At 39.3% G+C, this 19,743-nt stretch overlaps 2 pseudogenes; both read left to right on the forward strand.

The window, feature by feature from the left end:
• Positions 1 to 2,247: 2,247 nt before the first annotated feature.
• LOC138097840 (phosphatidylinositol-glycan biosynthesis class W protein-like) lies at positions 2,248 to 4,186 on the forward strand (annotated as a pseudogene).
• Positions 4,187 to 8,779: 4,593 nt separating this feature from the next.
• Positions 8,780 to 10,437, forward strand: LOC138097849 (deoxycytidylate deaminase pseudogene; annotated as a pseudogene).
• Positions 10,438 to 19,743: the final 9,306 nt, after the last annotated feature.

A 19,743-nucleotide genomic window follows, 5' to 3' on the forward strand; every position in this document is an offset into this window, starting at 1 on the left:
AAAGTGAAAGAGGAGAGTGAAAAAGTTGGCTTAAAGCTTAACATTCAGAAAAAGAAGATCATGGCATCTGGTCCCATCACTTCATGGGAAATAGATGGGGAAACAGTGGAAACAGTGTCAGACTTTATTTTGGGGGACTCCAAAATCACTGCAGATGGTGATTGCAGCCATGAAATTAAAAGACACTTACTCCTTGGAAGGAAAGTTATGACCAACCTAGATAGCATATTCAAAAGCAGAGACATTACTTTACCAACAAAGTTCTGTCTAGTCAAGGCTATGGTTTTTCCAGTGATCATGTATGGATGTGAGAGTTGGACTGTGAAGAAAGCTGAGTGCCGAAGAATTGATACTTTGAACTGCGGTGTTGCAAAGACTCTTGAGAGTCCCTTGGACTGCAAGGAGATCCAGCAAGGCCATCCTATAAGTCCTGGGTGTTCTTTGGAAGGACTGATGCTAAAGCTGAAACTCCAATACTTTGGCCACCTCATGCGAAGAGCTGACTCATTGGAAAAGACTCTGATGCTGGGAGGGATTGGGGGCAGGAGGAGAAGGGGATGACAGAGGATGAGATGGCTGGATGGCATCACCAACTCGATAGATGCGAGTCTGAGTGAACTCCGGGAGTTGGTGATGGACAGGGAGGCCTGACGTGCTGCGATTCATGGGGTCACAAAGAGTCATACAATACTGAGTGACTGAACTGAACTGAACTACTGCTGCTAAGTCGCTTCAGTCGTGTCCGACTTTGTGTGACCCCATAGACCGCAGCCAACCAGACTCCTCCATCCATGGGATTTTTCAGTCAAAAGTACTGGAATGGGTTGCCATTGTCTGCTCTGAGATACTAGAAAGTAGCAAATAAATTTCTAGAAACATCCAATCAACCAAGACTGAATCATAAAAAAAAATACAAAATCTGAACAGACCAATAACAACTGAGACTGAATCAGCAATCAAGAACCTCCACAAAAATAAAAAGAAACCTCTGATAAATTCTACCAAAATTTTATAAAGTAATTAACACTAACTTTCTCCAACTCTTCTCAATAGTTGAAGGAACACTTCCAAGCTCATCTTATGAAGACAACATATCTCTGACACAAAAGGCAGACAAGGACACTACAAGAAAAGAAAACCACAGGCCAATATCTCTTATGAACACGAATACAAAATTCCTCAACAAAATAAGAACAAACAAAATTCAATACTGTGTTAAAATAGCACTACACAGGGCTTCCCTGGTGACTCAGTGGTAAAGAATCTGCCTGCCAGTGCAGGAGGCATGGGCTTGATCCCTGGTCCCAGAAGATCCCACATGTAGGCCCGTGCACCACAACTATTGAGCCTGTGTTTTAAGACCAGCAAGCTGCAACTACTGAGCTCATGTGCTGCAACTACTGAAACCCTCACACTCTGGAGCCCATGCCCCACAACAAGAGAAGGCATTGCAATAAAAGGCTGGGGCACCAAAACGAAGAGTGACCCTCACTAGCCACTACTAGAGAAAAGCCCAAGCAGCATCAAAGACCCAACACAGCCAAAAATACATAAATAAAATTATTTTTTAAAAAGGAATATTGCCCCATGATCAAGTGGGATTTACTCCTGGAACACAAAGGTGGTTCAACATACGCAAATCAATAAATGTGATATGCAACATTAACAAAATAAAAATTGAAAATTGTATGATTATCTTAATAGATTCAGAAAAGGCCTTTGACAAAATTCAGCAAACTTTCATGATAAGGAAAAAAACTCTCAATAAATTAGATACAGATGGAATATACTTCAACATAGTAAAGGCAGTATATTACAAATCAACAGCTAAAATCATGCTCAGTGTTGAAAACCTGAAAGCTTTTCCTCTTTGATTAGGTACAAAACAAAGATACACACTCTAGCCATTTTAAGTCAACATGGTACCTGAAGTTTTCTGGCCAGAGCACTTAGATAAGGAAAATTTTAAAGGCATCTAAATTAGAAAAAAAGTAAAACTGTTTCTATTTGCAGATGACAATCTTATATATAGAAAACCCTAAAACCTCAACCAAAAAACTGAAACTTATAAACAAATTTAGTAAAACTGAAAGGTGCAAAAATCAATATACAAAATATCAGTTGCATTTCCAAATATTAACAATGAACTCCTGGAAAAAGAAATTAAGAAAACAATCCCCTTTACAATAAAATTAAAAAGAATAAAATTCTTGCAAATAAAGTTAACCAAGGAGGTAAAAGGTCAGTATGTTCAGGTCCATGAGACACTTGAGCCATGAACTGACACTCTGGATAAGTGGCCAGAACCCGCAGCTCCTCCCCTGGGGCAGAGCACACATTCAGCGCAGGGCATCCCTGACTCATCAGGGACATGAGAATCCAGAATTGGGGGCTCTCTGGTGGACAAAATATTTTGAAACCCTGGATAAGAAGAAAAATTCTCAACAGCAGATGAAGGAATCTTTTGTCAGTGACCACAATGGAACAAGCATTCTGGAAATCATTGAGGGCTTGGGCTTGCCTACACTTCTCATCCTGTGCAGAGGGCTCGGGATCATTTTCTCACAGCACTTATCTTTTTCTTCACACACTTGGAGAACATGATTCTTCATTGACTTTGCTTTCTTAATAGTTCCCCTGGTAACAATTTTGACCATTTTCTCTACATTTGTTCTCCTTGAGCATCATGTAATTATCTTTGGGGCCGGGCTGCTCTATAAAATATGCTGCAAGAAAACTTGATATGTCAGAATGCTTGCCTGGAAAATTCTTGAAAGTCAGTCTGGATTCAGAATACATTCCAGGCATCTCTTGTTTTCATGTAATTGACAGTGCATTTACTGCTGTTGCCATTTTGGCTATAAACTTCCCATGTTTTCCTAGCTGCTGCTAATTAGCCACGTGAGTCGTGTCCGACTCTGTGCGACCCCAGAGACGGCAGCCCACCAAGCTCCCCTGTTCCTGGGATTCTCCAGGCAAGAACACTGGAGTGGGTTGCCATTTCCTTCTCCAATGCTTGAAAGTGAAAAGTGAAAGTGAAGTCGCTCAGTCGTGTCCGACTTCTAGCAACCCCATGAACTGCAGCCTACCAGGCTCCTCCGTCCATGGGATTTTCCAAGCAAGAGTACTGGAGTGGGGTGCCATCACCTTCTCTGATATTTTCCTAGAAGACTTCCTAAAATCGGGCTCTATGGGATAGGAGCAATGGATTTTGAAATAGGAGGATTTCTTTTGGGGACTGCAATGATTTCTCCGAAGATTAGAAGAAAATATACAAAGGGTCCAGGTTTTATTTTACAAAGTCACTGTACTCTGGCCATTAGTCTTCCTAGGAATGGGATGATTAATTATTATAAGACCTGTAGGATCTCAGGAACATTTAACTGAGTATCGAGTTCAATGGAACATTTCCTTTACCTTAATAGTTGTGAAATTGATAGCATCACAGGTTTTGATTACTTTTCCCCTAAATAAACCCTTGATTGTGGCCATCAACATTACTGTATTATACCAACTAGCCTTGATTTTACCCCATTGAAAAGATTAATTTTGTATGGCACAGGGGTTGGTTTACTAAATACCAACAGTGAAAAAATAACCTCTACCTTGTGGTATATCACAGTACTCATGGCTAGTGTTCAAACAGGGTCATATGAACTTACAAAAAGAAATCATTTATCAAAGACTGGATAAAAGTAACTATAATCTGCTGACATCTATTGGCCTCTTCATATCACTTAACATAGTTCGGGTAAATGTAGAAGTAGCATCTTAAAGAATGGACAGCTTAGCCTTTTATATTTGGGTAATTGCTTCTTACCTGATCCTCCTTAGTAGTTTAATACTGGGTGATATAATTTTGAGTTTTGCCAAATTTCTAATTAAGGGTGCAGTATTACCATGTTCTTGAAAATTTATTCCATCACATGCTGCAAATAAAAAGCATTCAGAATATCTACTCTCTGAAGCTGAAAGAAAACCCACTCTTTGTTTAATCACAGCAATGAACAGAACAAATTAATTTTTTCTTGCTGTCAAATGTAACAAAGACAAAATCAACCTGTTAGTACATACATTACACAGAAGTACATTGTGGGCTTTATTTGTGCTCAACTTCTGTATGTTTATCAACTGTTTAATTATATAGATACTGCGTTTGCAAGACAAGACTATAAAATCTTGGTGATCAATAGGGGTAGGATATGTTTTGAACAATATTATTTTAATGAGGAAGAGAAAACATAAAATGTGAAGAAAATAGGACTTCTGAAACCCAATGTTAACTATAATTTATTATAAAATTGTTTCATTACTACTCTAACAGTAATGATGCTTAATATTTCAAATGTATCTCAACACTACGTAAAACAAACCAATACAGAAGAAACAAAGCATTGTGACTTGTTAGGATATATAAATTCCAATATTTTAAAGAAACTGTTGTGTTTATAGTTGTGACACTAGAAGATTAAAGGAATGAGAAGGAGGAGTTTTACTTTCCATCTTATATTACCTATTATGAGTCTGTACTTTTACAGTATGAATCACTTTTATAATATTTACATTAAAAAATCTCAATTGTGAAATTGTTAAAAAAAAATTATAAGACATTGGTAAAAGGAACTGAAGACATAAATGGGATGATAATCCATATTCATAGGTTGGAAGAATTAATAATGTTAAAAAATCCATGCTACCCAAAATAATCTTTCAGTTCAGTTCAGTTCAGTCGCTCAGTCATGTCCGACTCTGCGACTCCATGAATCGCAGCACACCAGGCCTCTCTGTCCATTACCAACTCCTGGAGTTCACTCAGACTCACGTCCATTGAGTCAGTGATGCCATTCAGCCATCTCATCCTCAGTCATCCCCTTCTCCTCCTGCCCTCAATCCCTCCCAGCATCAAAGTATTTTCCAATGAGTAAACTCTTCGCTTGAGGGGGCCAAAGTACTGGAGTTTCAGCTTCAGCATCATTCCTTCCAAAGAAATCCCAGGGCTGAGCTCCTTCAGAATGGACTGGTTGGATCTCCTGGCAGTCCAAGGGACTCTCAAGAGTCTTCTCCAACACCACAGTTCAAAAGCATCAATTCTTCGGTGCTCAGCCTTCTTCACAGTCCAACTCTCACATCCATACATGACCACAGGAAAAACCATAGCCTTGACTAGACGGACCTTAGTCGGCAAAGTAATGTCTCTGCTTTGGAATATGCTATCTAGGTTGGTCATAACTTTTCTTCCAAGGAGTAAGCGACTTTTAATTTCATGGCTGCAATCACCATCTGCAGTGATTTTGGAGCCCAAAAAAATAAACTCTGACACTGTTTCCACTGTTTCCCCATCTATTTCCCATGGAGTGATAGGACCGGATGCCATGATCTTCATTTTCTGAATGTTGAGCTTTAAGCCAACTTTTTCCCTCTCCTCTTTCACTTTCGTCAAGAGGCTTTTGTGTTCCTCTTCACTTTCTGCCATAAAGGTGGTGTCATCTGCATATCTGAGGTTATTGATATTTCTCCCAGCAATCTTGATTCCAGCTTGTGCTTCTTCCAGTCCAGCATTTCTCATGATGTACTCTGCATATGTTAAATAAGCAGGGTGACAATATACAGCCTTGACATACTCCTTTTCCTATTTGGAACCAGTCTGTTGTTCCATGTCCAATTCTAACTCTCGCTTCCTGACCTGCATACAGATTTCTCAAGAGGCAGGTTAGGTGGTCTGGTATCAGATCTTGTAAAATCCCTATCAAAATTTCATTGGAATTTTCATAGAAATACAACAAACAATCCTAAAATTTATATAAAGCCACAAAAAACTTTGAGTAGTCAAAGCAAACTTGAGAAAGAACAAAGCTGGAGTCATCACACTTCCTGATTTCAAATTACATTACAAAGTTTTAGTAATCAAAACAGTGTGGCACTGGCATAAAAATAGACACATGGATCAGTGGAATAGAATAGAAATCCCAGTACTAATCTCATGCATATATGGTTAATTAATTTTTGATGAAGGCACCAAGAATATACAATGGAGAAAGGATAGTCTCTTCAATAAATGGTGCTGGGATATCTACATGCAAAAGAGTGAAACTAGATTTCTATATTACACTGCTCATAAAAATCAACTCAAAATTGATTAAAGATTTGGATGTAAGACCTAAAACTGTTAAAACCACAGAATAAAACAGGGATAAGCACCTTAACATTGGCATTGGCAATAATTTATTTTAATATATTATTGCTGATAAAAGTATCAATAACTTCAGATATGTGGATGATATCACTCTAATGGTAGAAAGCGAGGAGGAAATAAAGAATCTCTTGATGAGAGTGAAAGAAGAGAGTGAAAAAACTGGCTAAAAACTCAACATTCGAAAAACAAAGATCATGCCATCTGGTGCCATCACTTCAAGTCAGATAGATTGGGGAACAAGTGGAAACAGTGACAGATTTTATTTTCTTGGGCTCAAAATCAATGAGGACAGTGACTACAGCCATGAATTTAAAAGACTCTTTCTCCTTGAAAGGAATACTATGGCAAATCTAGACAGTGTATTAAAAAGTAGAGACATCACTTTGCCAACAAAGGCCCATATTGTCAAAGCTATGGTTTTTCCAGTAGTCATGTATGCATGTGAGAGTTGGACCATTAAAGAAGGCTGAGCACTGAAGAATTGATGTCTGTGAATTGTGGTAGAGAAGACTCTTGAGAGTCACTTGGACACCAAGAAGGTCAAACCAGTCAATTATAAAGGAAATTCATCTGGTATATTCATTGGAAGGACTGATGCTGAAGTTAAACCTCCAATACTTTGGCCAGCTAATGTGAAGAGCTAACTCACTGAAAAAAATTCTGATGCTGGGAAAGATTGAAAACAAAAGGAGAAGAGGGTGGCAGAGGATGAGATAGCATCACCAACTCAATGGACATGAGCTGAGCAAACTCTGAGAGATAGCAAAGGACAGGGAAACCTGGTATGCTGCAGCTCATGGGGTTGCAAAGAGTTGGACACAGCTTAGTCACTGAACAACACCAATGGTACCAAAAGCAAAGGCAACAAAAGCAAAAATAAACAACTGGGACTATATCAACTAAAAAGCTGCTAATTAGCAAATGAAACCATCAACTAAATGAACATACAGCCTACGGAATGGGAGAAAATATTTGCAAAGGATATATTTAATAAGTTATTATCCAAAATATACAAAGAACTCATACAACTCATAAGCAAAAATAATAATCAATTAAAAGTAGGCAAAGAACCTGAATATACATTTTTCCAAAGAAAATAGGTATTTTAAAAGTTCCTCAACTTGACTTATCATCAAGAAAATGAAAATCTAAATTTTTTTTTAACCACAGGACCTGCAGTAACCTTTAACCCATGAAAGAACATGTCCTGATTTGCAGCCCATAGAGTCACATGTAAATTCCTGATATGACTTCTCCAGCAATGCCTGGGATCAGCAGTTCTCTTCGCTTGCTTCCCAGTGCCTTCCCCTTTGTTGTTGTTCAGTCACTCAGTCATGTCCGACTCTTTGCCACCCGGTGGACTACAGCACGCCAGGCTTCCCTGTCCTTCACTATCTCCTAGAATTTGCTCAAGCTCATGTCCATTGAGTCGGTGATGCCATTCAACCATCTCATCCTCTGTCACCTGCTTCTCCTACTGCCTTCAATCTTTCCCAGCATCAGGGTCGTTTCCAGTGAGTCAGCTCTTTGCTTCAGGTGACCAAAATATTTGAGATTCAACTTCAGCATCAGTCCTTCCAATGAATATTCAAGGTTTATTTCCTTTAAGATTGACTGGTTTGATCTCTTTGCAACCCAAGAGACTCTCAAGAGTCTTCTCCAACATCACAGTTCGAAAGTATCAATTCTTCGGCATTCAGCCTTTTTTATCACCCAGCTTTCACATCCGAATATGACTACTGGAAAAACCTTCCTCTAGTTTTCCCCTTAATATGACCTTGGAGGGGCTTTCCAGACTCCCACTTTTTTGGTTCTAATTAACCAGTCAGCCTTAACCTGGGAACCCCAAAGCATGCCACCCAAAGACCCTAATAAAGGCACGTACCCCACATCTGGCTCTCTGTATGCACCCTACCTTGACCTCCTGATGTGGTCCCTCTGCTGCTGCTGCTGCTCCTGCTAAGTCGCTTCAGTCGTGTCTGACTCTGTGCGACCCCATAGATGGCAGCCCACCAGGCTCCCCCGTCCCTGGGATTCTCCAGGCAAGAGCACTGGAGTGGATTGCCATTTCCTTCTCCGATGCATGAAAGTGGAAAGTGAAAATTGAAAGGGAAGTCACTCAGTCGTGTCCGACTCTTCGCGACCCCATGGACTGCAGCCTACCAGGTTCCTCCGTCCATGGGATTTTCCAGGCAAGAATACTGAAGTGGGTTGCCATTACCTTCTCCGTGTTCCCTCCAGGCTTGCCAAATACCTCCAGGACCTGTGAGTAGTAAACCTCTATTTCAATTCCTCTCCTGGTCTGTTGTTGAACATCAGCTCACCTTATGCTCCACTTAACAAGGGCAAACTTTAAAAAAAAACATAACAAAATACATATAATGGAACATATTCAGCCTTTAAAAAGAAAGAAATCCTTCCATTTGTGACAGCATAGGTAAGCACAGAGAGCATTATGCTAAATCAGCCAGACAAAAACAAGACAAGTACTGAATGGTATCATTCATATGTGGAATATTTTTTTTAAGTCAAGTTCATAGTTAAAGTTATTAGCAATAGAGCATAATATGGTGGTTACCAGTAACTATGGGATGGGGGAATGAGAAGTTGGTAAAAGGGTACAACCTTTGAATTATAAGATAAATAAAGTCTAAGGATCTAAGGCAGTGTATGATGACTAGAGTTGATAATACTATATTGTATAATTGAAATTCACTAAGACAGTAGAACTTGTCTCTCTTACATAAAAAGATCAAAATGTGAGGTGATATACGTGTTAATCAACTCAGTTGTGGGAAGACTTTCACAATATGTATGTACATCAGACCATCATGTTTTGCACTTTAAATATATTATAATTTTGTCAAGCAAAGCTCAATGAACCTGAAAAAAGTTATTTGGGTCTGTATAAAATTCTACATCTAAAAATTAGGAAGTACATGAGTTCCTCAAGCATACAACGGAAAGGGAGGAGGGAGGGGAGTTCAGGATGGGGAACATGTGTATACCTGTGGTGGATTCATGTTGATATATGGCAAAACCAATACAATATTGTAAAGTAATTAACCTCCAATTAAAATAAATAAATTTATATAAAAAAAGAATCAAATATATAAATGGCTATGTTCTAAGTCATAAAGTTACAATACTTTTCAATGAACAGGTAGCTTATAAACTCTGTTCACATTCTCTGACCATAGCATCACTAACCTAAAGTTAATAACAAAAAAGTAAGTGCTTAAATTTCCATATACTTGGTTTACAAACCTACTTCTGGGGAATTTATTAGTCAAAAGAGAAAATATGCTGAAAAATTTTAAAAAACTTAAGACCAAAGAACAATAAAAATATTGCACATCAAAACTTGTGAAATGTACAGTTTTACTGTCCAGTTTCTGAAGGTAGATTCTATGTAAATTAGATTAATATTTTTGTTTTGTTGCTCAAATCTTTTATATCTATGCTGATTTTTTTGGCTACTGTACTTACTAATAATTGTGAGAGATGTATTGAAACCTCGCTTGAAAGTCCGTCAATTTTTGACTAAAGTGGTGTTTCAAGAGAAATCTGTAGACTTTAAAATGTTCGTATTGGAACAAGGAAACACTGAAATTTTGTGAGCTAGATGACCTGTTTAAGACATTACCAATTGCCTGGGCATGCTTTGGTTGTGGTAGGAGGAATTTGCAGGTTTGCAGATCCTGGACAGGAGGTTGACTGGGGGTCAGCCATGAGAACCCAGCTTGAGTGAAATTTCCTGAAAAAAAGGAATGACTATATGTAATGGTCTGAATTTTGGATGACAATGGCCTTCTTATTGTCAGCACGGAAAAGCAAAGATCCGAATTCCCAAGTCAGAGCCTGAATCCCAAAAGCAGAAAACAAGATAGTAGGGACTAGATACAATAGCAATGACCTGCTACCTTGGAGAGTAATCTGGGTACCAAATATCTTTACATGTGCCATTATGAGCTCAATGTCATCACAAACAAAAATTTGGCTGATATGAAAGGCTATACTGTGTGTTGCCTTGTTCCCGTGTAATGAATGCATAGAATGTCATCCAGGACAATATAAAGGAAGCTATTTCCATGTCTGATAAATACCATGATAGTGATAAGACAACAGCTGTGAGGCTCATATTTAACATGACTAGGTTCACATTCAGGAAATTCACACTGAAGCACAACAAGAGTGTTACTGACTTTTCAATTAACAGCAGATGGAGCCAGAAATTTCTGTGAGTCACATCTCATTAAATCTCTAGTAAACTGGGATTACTCTCTGCTAAGAAACTCCTAATGCCTTTCTTCTTGAATTTACACATAACTTTTTAACAGTCAGCACAGCAAAAGTGCACATCTGAAAAATTTAAAGCCTCAAATCTTCCTCTCTCTCCTGTCACATGAAATCTACATCTATTTAAACTATTGATTTAGGGTTTAAAATAAAGGTCTGTCATCTATGGATTGAATGAGGGTAACCCCCTCTTTTGTATCCTTGTTTCCTGGGATGCTGGTGGTTCTGCAGAAGGGCATCAGTTATCTGTCATCCGCTGCACATCAGCAATTGCTCTTCTGGAAGGACAATTAAATGATTGTTGTGTTCTTAGTGGGATGAGCAGATACACCTATGTGAACATCTGGCCCAAATGAAGATAATATGTAGTGTCCTTGGGGGGAAAAATAGGGCCCAAATGATAGCAGCATTGAAGAATTTGCTTTAGAGGGTTTAGGAAAACACACCTGCCCACACTAAAACCTAGACAAAAAACACATCTGTCCTGATAAGTGCTATGTCGTGGATGTACATCTTACTAGGCAGCAATTAGAAACAACAAATTAGATATGCATGTAGCAGTAGACGGAGAAGGTAATGGCAACCCACTCCAGTACTCTTGCCTGGAAAATCCCATGAACGGAGGGGCCTGGTAGGCTGCAGTCCATGGGGTCATGAAGAGTCGGACACTTACTGAGTGACTTCACTTTCACTTTTCACTTTCATGCATCGGAGAAGGAAATCACAACCCACTCCAGTGTTCTTGCCTGGAGAATCCCAGGGATGGCAGAGCCTGGTGGGCTGCTGTCTGTGGGGTCGCACAGAGTCGGACATGACTGAAGTGACTTAGGAGTAGCAGTAGAGACAAATATTAAAACAATGTTTAGGAAAAAAAAGATAAGAAAGGTAAGAGAGAGATAAATAGAAATGACAGACATATCAAACACCATTTGTGAAATGTTTTTATTTTTATTTATTTATTTTAATTGGAGGCTAATTACATTACAATGTTGTAGTGGGTTTTGTGCCATACATTGACATGAATCAGCCATAGGTATACATGTGTCCCCCATCCTGAGTCCCCCTCCCAGCTCCCTCCCCATCACATCCCTCAGGGTTGTCCCAGTGTACCGGCTTTGAGTGCCTTGTTTCATGCACTGAACTTGGACTACTGATCTGTTTCACATATGGCAATATACATATTTCAATGCTATTCTCTCAAATCATCCCACCCTCGCCTTCTCTACACATGCACACAGAACAATTAAGGACATAAATAAAAAGTTACCTATGAAACACTTGAAAATAGTTACCTATGAATGAAATTGGGAATGGAGTTGGCTAATGAGATTAAAGGCAATAAATCAGTTAAACAAACAAAAATTCTTTCCCAGACTAAGCATGCTAATATGCCATCGACTAAGGAATATAACTAACTCGACCATCTGTAACTGAAGTCCAACAGACAAATACAAATCCATAATAAAATATTTGCAAGGTGTCACAGAAACCATGAATGAGAATTGCTATGTATACAGGATCTAGAATTTCTATGCTATCTGTGGTATGCAATAAATATGTGGAACCGTGAAGGAAGTGCAAGCTGAGTGCAGATTCATAGTTTCATACTTCAAAGAGGTATGAACAGAGAAACATTAAAATTAGATTTAAGGACTTTCAACTCAACTAGCTTAATTAAATTTTTAAAAATAGACTTCACTGTAATAACACTAGCAGCTGTGTCCTAAATAAATGGTTTTATTTTTTCAATTATATTCTCCTATAAAGTGTGATTTATCTTTTCAATACTATTCTGAAAATTTTCTAAATCTGCTAATTTGGTTGAGTTTTCTTTCTTGGTAAAAATAAGACAAATATGAATTCTGATATCATAAATTTACCATCAGAATAGGTAAGAAAGGTTCACAAGTCCATCTTTATCACCACTTAAGACTACCATTCAATCACTTATAGCCCAAATTAATTGTAAACTATGAATAATTTTTACCAAAAACAGATATAATAAGGAATGTTCTTTATTCTCTTCATACTTTGGATCATCTGTGCACTGGAGAGCTACAATTAACAAATAGTTACCTTGTTCCAGGGGTCAGCAAATTATAGCCCATGGTCTTATTCCAGCCTGTCACCTCTTTTTGAATGGCCCATAGACTAAGAATGGTTTTATGGCCTCTTGGCCAGCAGTGTCACCCAGATATTCTATTTGATGCTCCTTGGCCAGCCCAAGATGAAAGACAATGGTATCCAGGCCAGGGTAGGGGGACCATGACTTGCCTGCAGGGCACTCCAGGGTCTTGAGTCCACAGCTTTCCAACCTTTCTTGGGTTAAATGATACTCCTGGGAGATGAGAGCTTGAAAAATTTGAAGTCACTTGGCAGAATATTGCTGCTCCCCCATTTTTTAAGCGTTCTTATGGAGAACTGAGCATATACAAAAAAGACAGAATGGCATGATGAACCTAATTGGACCCACCCCGCTCCTCCCTTGGGCTTGGCCTGCTCCTCTACACACTCACTCATGTTCTGAACCAAATCCAGGCATCTTTTTCTTTTATCTATAGGCATTTTGAAGTGTATCACAATAACACAACCACACCTAAAACAATAATTATCTGCTTCCATTACACATCCAGTGTGTTAAAGAAAATAATTTTTACACTTTTAGATGATTGGGGGGAAAAGAATAATATTTCATGATTCATAAAAGTATACAAAATGCATATTTTAATATTATAAATAAAGTTTTATTAGGACACAGGTGAGCTCATTCATTTCTTTCCTATGGCTGCTTTTGTGCCACAGAAGCAGGACTGAGCTATTGCAACTGAGACAATACAGCCCACAAAGCCTGAAACATTTACTATCTGGCCCCCTACAGGAAAAAAAAAAAAAAAAATTGACAATCTCTGGCCTATTCTATAATCTCAATCACTCCTAGCCTTGCAAGGAACTCTGCTTATGCTGCAGCCCTTCCTAGAATTATATGACCTTGTTTAGATAGGAGCAGACTAATATCTGTGGTCACAAGCCGCCTCCAAGATGGAAGCCCTTGCTGATAAGGACCTTCATAGTGATGTCAGCTAAAAGGTTGTGCAGCCACTGGAGGGAACAGCTGTCCAGAACACACTGTATTCATTATCGGAAATGCTTTTTTTTTTTTTTTTTAATTTTTGACTCAAGACAGTCAAGACTCTAGTCCACCCTTCTCACACACATCCTGAGTCCAAAGATGGGCCAGGGCCATTTTGGCTACTAATGGTATTATGTTAACAATCTCTTCAACCTTCACATAATATTACAGCAGTATCTATATTTCCAGAATTTTTGAATACCATATAGAAGTGATGAATCTGTCTGAATATCCATATGGTAGATTCTATAATATCAAAAGCTTTTGAGATTCAACAATTTTACACACTTCACTGGCCCAGTCCCCTGTCTTGCTAAACACTAGGAAGTTCTGTTATTCCAGAAAGAACTTTAAAAGACTTCAGAGAGAATTAGTGGTCTCTTGGCTAATCCTGGAAAATGAAGCATGATCTTAGCTGAAGCCCTTGGACATGAGCTCACGTCATGTCAGCACTGTTCTTAATATTCTGAGACTACATAAGCTTTGTTGACTGAAAAAAATGCAGAGTGTGAGAGTGCATTGTGAGTTAAGTTTTATTTGTGGCAAAATGAGGCCTATAGCCCAAGAGGCAGCATTTCAGATAGCTTTGACTGCTTCAAAGAGTCAAGGAGTAAGGAAGAATTATTATACATGTGATTTTGGTGAAGGGTGAATGCATGCAATCAAGCACATGTTTTAGCAGAAAGTTGCTGCTAGCCACAAGTAGCAGTATCACCATGAAAGATTTTAGTACTTTTCTAGGTATGAGGAGATGTAAGAATTGGGTTCATAAAATCTTCTCCTGAAAATATCTATCTGAAGGCCTACTATGCCAGTTTTTCCCAGGACACAGAGTGCTTCTTTCCTGATCCCTGAACTCCTTTCAGAGTGTGTTAAAGCTCAGCAGCTTGTGCTATACTTGTAGAGGCAGAGGGAAAGGGCCAATTTGTAGTTGACGCTTTCTACCAATGAACTATTTTATGCCCTTTCATGCTCTCCATTCTACCATCCCCTTCACTTATTTAGTCTTTTTTTAATATAAATTTATTTATTTTAATTGGAGGTTAATTAGTCTTTTTTAAAAATATTTATTTATTTGGCTTTCTGGAGGTGAATGGGCTTCTCTAGTTCTGGCACACAGGCTCCAGATTGCAGGCTCAGTAATTACAGCTTAGTTGCCCATCATCACGTGGGATCTCAGTTCCCCAACCAGGACCTGCATCATTGCAAGGCAGATTATTAACCACTGGACCACCAGAAAGGTCACCACTCATTTAGTCTTAAGCATGTGACTTTTAATATTACCATGGGATATAGCTTTTAATAGCAAGAATATTTTTCTTATAGCATCTCCTTCATGTGGCTGCATGAAGAAGTCAGTGATGAATGAGATGAATAAGTGTTTTAGGCAATAAGAGATTTCATTACAAGCAATGGAGTGTTACAAAACTGTTGGAAGGTGGAGAGAACAGTCCAGATTGAGAATTGCAGAAATGACTCCCAGGATGTTTTAACTTGGACCAAGATTTCATTTAATCAAGTATAATAATGTGACAGACACAGAGACAATTGCCTCTGCTGGAAGAAATTATTACTTACAATTCTCGAGGGAAGGGGGCATACCACATCATTCAAGTCCACATCGATAAAACCAAGAGCAGTCATGAGAGAGAAGGAATAAGGGGACAGCATGGGTATAAGACTCTATTGTGATTTTCACAGGAAAGGCAAGGCAGGGCAAAGTAAATAGTTTAGAATTGGGTTATTTGAATAATTTCAGTGAGTTATGAGTTATAAATGGGCTTCCCTGGTGGCTCAGTGGTAACAAAATCTCTTGCCAATGCAAGAGACACAGGTTCGATCACTGGGTTGTGAAGATCCCCTGCAGAAGGAAAAGGCAACCTCCTCCAGTATTCTTGCCTGGGAAGTCCCATGGACAGAGGATCTTGGCAGGCTATAGTCTGTGGGGGTCACAAAAAAATCAGATATGACTTGGCTACTAACAACAATAAAAACAAAATGAGTTATAAGGGTAGTCTCCAGTTATTTGGTGAGAGTTGGATCATAAAGAAAGGTAAGAGCCAAATAATTGATGCTTTCAAATTATGGTGCTAGAGAAGTCTCTTGAGAGCCCCTTGGAGAGCAAGAAGATCAAACCAGTCAATCCTAAAGGAACTCAACCCTAAATATTCATTGGAAGGACTGAAGCTGAAGCTCCAATATTTTGGTCACCTGTTGCAAAGAGCTGACTGGTTGGAAAAGACCCTGATACTGTGAAAGATTGAAGGCAAAGGAGAAGGGGGCAGCAGAGGATGAGATGGTCAGATAGTGTCGCCAACTCAATGGACATGAATTTAAGCAAAGTCTGGGAGACAGTGAAGGACAGGGAAGCCTGACACGCTGCATTCCATGGGGTTCCAAAGAGCTGGACACAACTTAGTGACTGAAAAACAACAACAACTAGTTGTTTGGTACCTGGTCTTGGGGTGATTAAGGGTAGGGAAATATTGACTTGGTATGTGAGAGTTAGTAATGGAGGTGGTTGGAATATGCGATTTGGATTTGTTGGATGGCATCACTGACTCGATGGACATGAGTCTGAGTGAACTCGGGGAGTTGGTGATGCACAGGGAGGCCTGGCGTGCTGCGATTCATGGGGTCGCAAAGAGTCAGACACAGCTGAGAGACTGAACTGAACTGAACTGAATCTGCATATGAAAGGTTTGCTTAAAGGAGAGTTTACTATCTCATGGAATTAGTTATCCCTGGAAGGGGCAGTCTCTCCTTGGCAGGTAAGGACCTCAAGATGCCAAAGCATTATAAAATATAGAAAATTTTTAAAACATGATTAGCACACAGGACACTACAACTGAGTCATGGAGGTGATTAAGGGAAGGAGGGATCTTTAATCTACTGAATTCAAATCCAAGTTCAATACAGTGGTTGTAATCCAGGGAAGCTGGAGTGAGAGAGATTCTTCTATCACTGCTAACCACAGCTACTATGAACACAAAGGTTTGGAGAATGGAAACTGGAATACAGAAAAACCTTACATCTCCACAACTCTATTTGCCAGTGAACAGAAATGAAGTAGGAAATCCTCTTTATTTATTTGACTTCCAAAGGTCACATAAGTGGAACTCCTCTTCCAGACAAGATGGAAAAACAAGAACCATATTTATTCTGGCCTGACACAGCTAAAAAAGTGGACAGGGGAGGGAGGTGGAAGGAGGGTATAAGAGGAAGAGGACATATGTATACCTACGGTTGTTTCATGTTGCTGCTGCTGCTAAGTCGCTTCAGTCGTGTCCGACTCTGTGCGACCCCAGAGACAACAGCCCACCAGGCTCCCCCAATAATAATATTGTAAAGTGATAATCATACAATTAAAAACAAAATATTAAAAAGTAAGAAATCTATATGAAACAACAATGTTTGGACATTGACCATCAAGCAGCACAGGGCAGCCATCTCTGAGAGAGAGGAATAAGCAAGGTGAGTCAATTACTCCCAGTTCATTTCTTGAAGAGACCTTTTAAGCTGCATCCAGGGAAAGGGTTACATGGAGAGCCTGGCAATCTCCCTGAGTTGAGGATGCAGAGTTAGGAATTCAGAAAGGCCAAGGGCTCCCCTTGTGCTTCAGCTGGGGACGAAACCGCTTGCAATGCAGGAGACCTGGGTTTGATCCCTGGGTTGGGAAGATCCTCTGGAGAAGGAAAAGGTACCCACTCCAGTATTCTGGCCTAAAGAACTCCATGGACTCTATAGTCCATGTGGTTGCAACAAGGTGGTCATATTTCACAGGGCAGAGTTGCAGACAGGAAAAAGCTGCACAGAGAAGTCCACAGATTTGGAACCTCTCTAGCACTTCAGTACTTCTGCAGAAGGAAATGGCAACCCACTCCAGTATTCTTACCTGGAAAATTCCAAGGACAGAGGAACCTTGGCAGGTTATCATCCATGGGCTTGCAAAGAGTTGGACACAACTTAGCAAATGAACAACAGTACTTCGGTAAAGTGTTAAGATGGTATTATTTAAAGCAGTGAGTCAAAATTAACCCCAGAGCTTGCACTGATTGTACCTAACAAGACTTAAAATCAAACCTCTAACGAATCAGAAAAATTTCCAAGTAACTTAGTTTTAACCCAAAACAAAGTTCAAATGAAGTCAATAGGAAAAGGACATTAATGAACAGATCAATAAAACTGATAAAACTCTAGCCTGACTAGTCAGTAAAAAAAAAAAAAAAAAAACGAGGAAAGAAACAAATTAATAACAGAAAGGAAAAAGATGACATAACTACAGACCTTATAGATGTTAAAAGATCAATAATGGAATGTTACAAATTACTTTATGTCATAAAGGTTAACAACTCTGAAGAAATGAATAGATTCCTTGAAAAACATAGACCACCAAAATTCACTTAAAATGAAAGAGATCAGCTGAATAAGTTTATTTTTATCAAAGAAAGTTTAGCTACAAATATAGGTAAAAAACCTTCCCATAAGTGTCACATGAGTACATCTAATTGGTGAAACCTAATTTACAAACTCACCTAGAGCCAGACATCTTGGGATGTGAAGTCAAGTGGGCCTTAGAAAGCATCACTACAAACAAAACTAGAGGAGGTGATGGAATTCCAGTTGAGCTGTTTCAGATCCTAAAAGATGATGCTGCGAAAGTGCTGCACTCAATATGCCAGCAAATTTGGAAAACTCAGCAGTGGCCACAGGACTGGAAAAGGTCAATTTTCATTCCAGTCCCAAAGAAAGGCAATGCCAAAGAATGCTCAAACTACTGCACAATTGCACTCATCTCACACACTAGTAAATTAGGGAGAGGGAGAGGGTGGGATGATTTGGGAGAATGGCATTGAAACATGTATACTATCATGTAAGAATCGAATCACCAGTCTATGCCTGATGCAGGATACAGCATGCTTGGGGCTGGTGCATGGGGATGACCCAGGGGGATGATCCAGAGGGATATTGTGGGGAGGAAGGTGGGAGGGGGGTTCATGTTTGGGATCGCATGTACACCCGTGGTGGATTCATGTCAATGTATGGCGAAAACAACACAGTATTGTAAAGTAAAATAAAGTAAAAATAAAAAAATAATAATAATTTAAAAAAAAAAATTCTCCCAGCCACGCTTCAGCAATATGTGAACCATGAACTTCCAGATGTTCAAGCTGGTTTTAGAAAAGGCAGAGGAACCAGAGATCAAATTGGCAACATTCGCTGGATCATCAAAAAAGCAAGAGAGTTCTGGAAATATATCTATTTCTGCTTTATTGACTATGCTAAAGCCTTTGACAGTGTGGATCACAATAAACTGTGGAAAACTCTTCAAAAGATGAGAATACCAGATCACCTGACCTGCCTCTTGAGAAACCTATATGCAGATCAGGAAGCAACAGTTAGAACTGGACATGGAACAACAGACTGGTTCCAGATAGGAAAAGGAGTACATCAAGGCTGTATATTGTCACCCTGCTTATTTAACTTATATGCAGAGTACATCATGAGAAACCCTGGGCTGGAAGAAGCACAAGCTGAAATCAAGATTGCTGGGAGAAATATCAATAACCTCAGATATGCAGATGACACCACCCTTATGGCAGAAAGTGAAGAGGAACTCAAAATCCTTTTGACCAAAGTGAAAGAGGAGAGTGAAAAAGTTGGCTTAAAGCTCAACATTCAGAAAACGAAGATCATTGCATCTGGTCCCATCACTTCATGGGAAATAGATGGGGAAACAGTGGAAGCAGTGTCAGACTTTATTTTGGGGGGCTCCAAAATCACTGCAAATGGTGATTGCAGCCATGAAATTAAAAGACGCTTACTCCTTGGAAGAAAAGTTATGACCAACTTAGATAGCATATTCAAAAGCAGAGACATTACTTGGCCAACAAAGGTCCATCTAGTCAAGGCTATGGTTTTTCCAGTGGTTATGTATGGATGTGAGAGTTGGACTGTGAAGAAAGGTGAGCGCCGAAGAATTGATGCTTTGAACTGTGGTATTGGAGAACACTCCTGAGAGTCCCTTGGACTGCAAGGAGATCCAACCAGTCCATCCTAAAGGAGATCAGTCTTGGGTGTTCTTTGGAAGAACTGATGCTAAAGCTGAAACTCCAATACT

The sequence above is a fragment of the Capricornis sumatraensis genome, chromosome 2 (genome assembly GCF_032405125.1).
Source record: "Capricornis sumatraensis isolate serow.1 chromosome 2, serow.2, whole genome shotgun sequence".
Classification (NCBI taxonomy): Eukaryota; Metazoa; Chordata; class Mammalia; order Artiodactyla; family Bovidae; genus Capricornis; species Capricornis sumatraensis.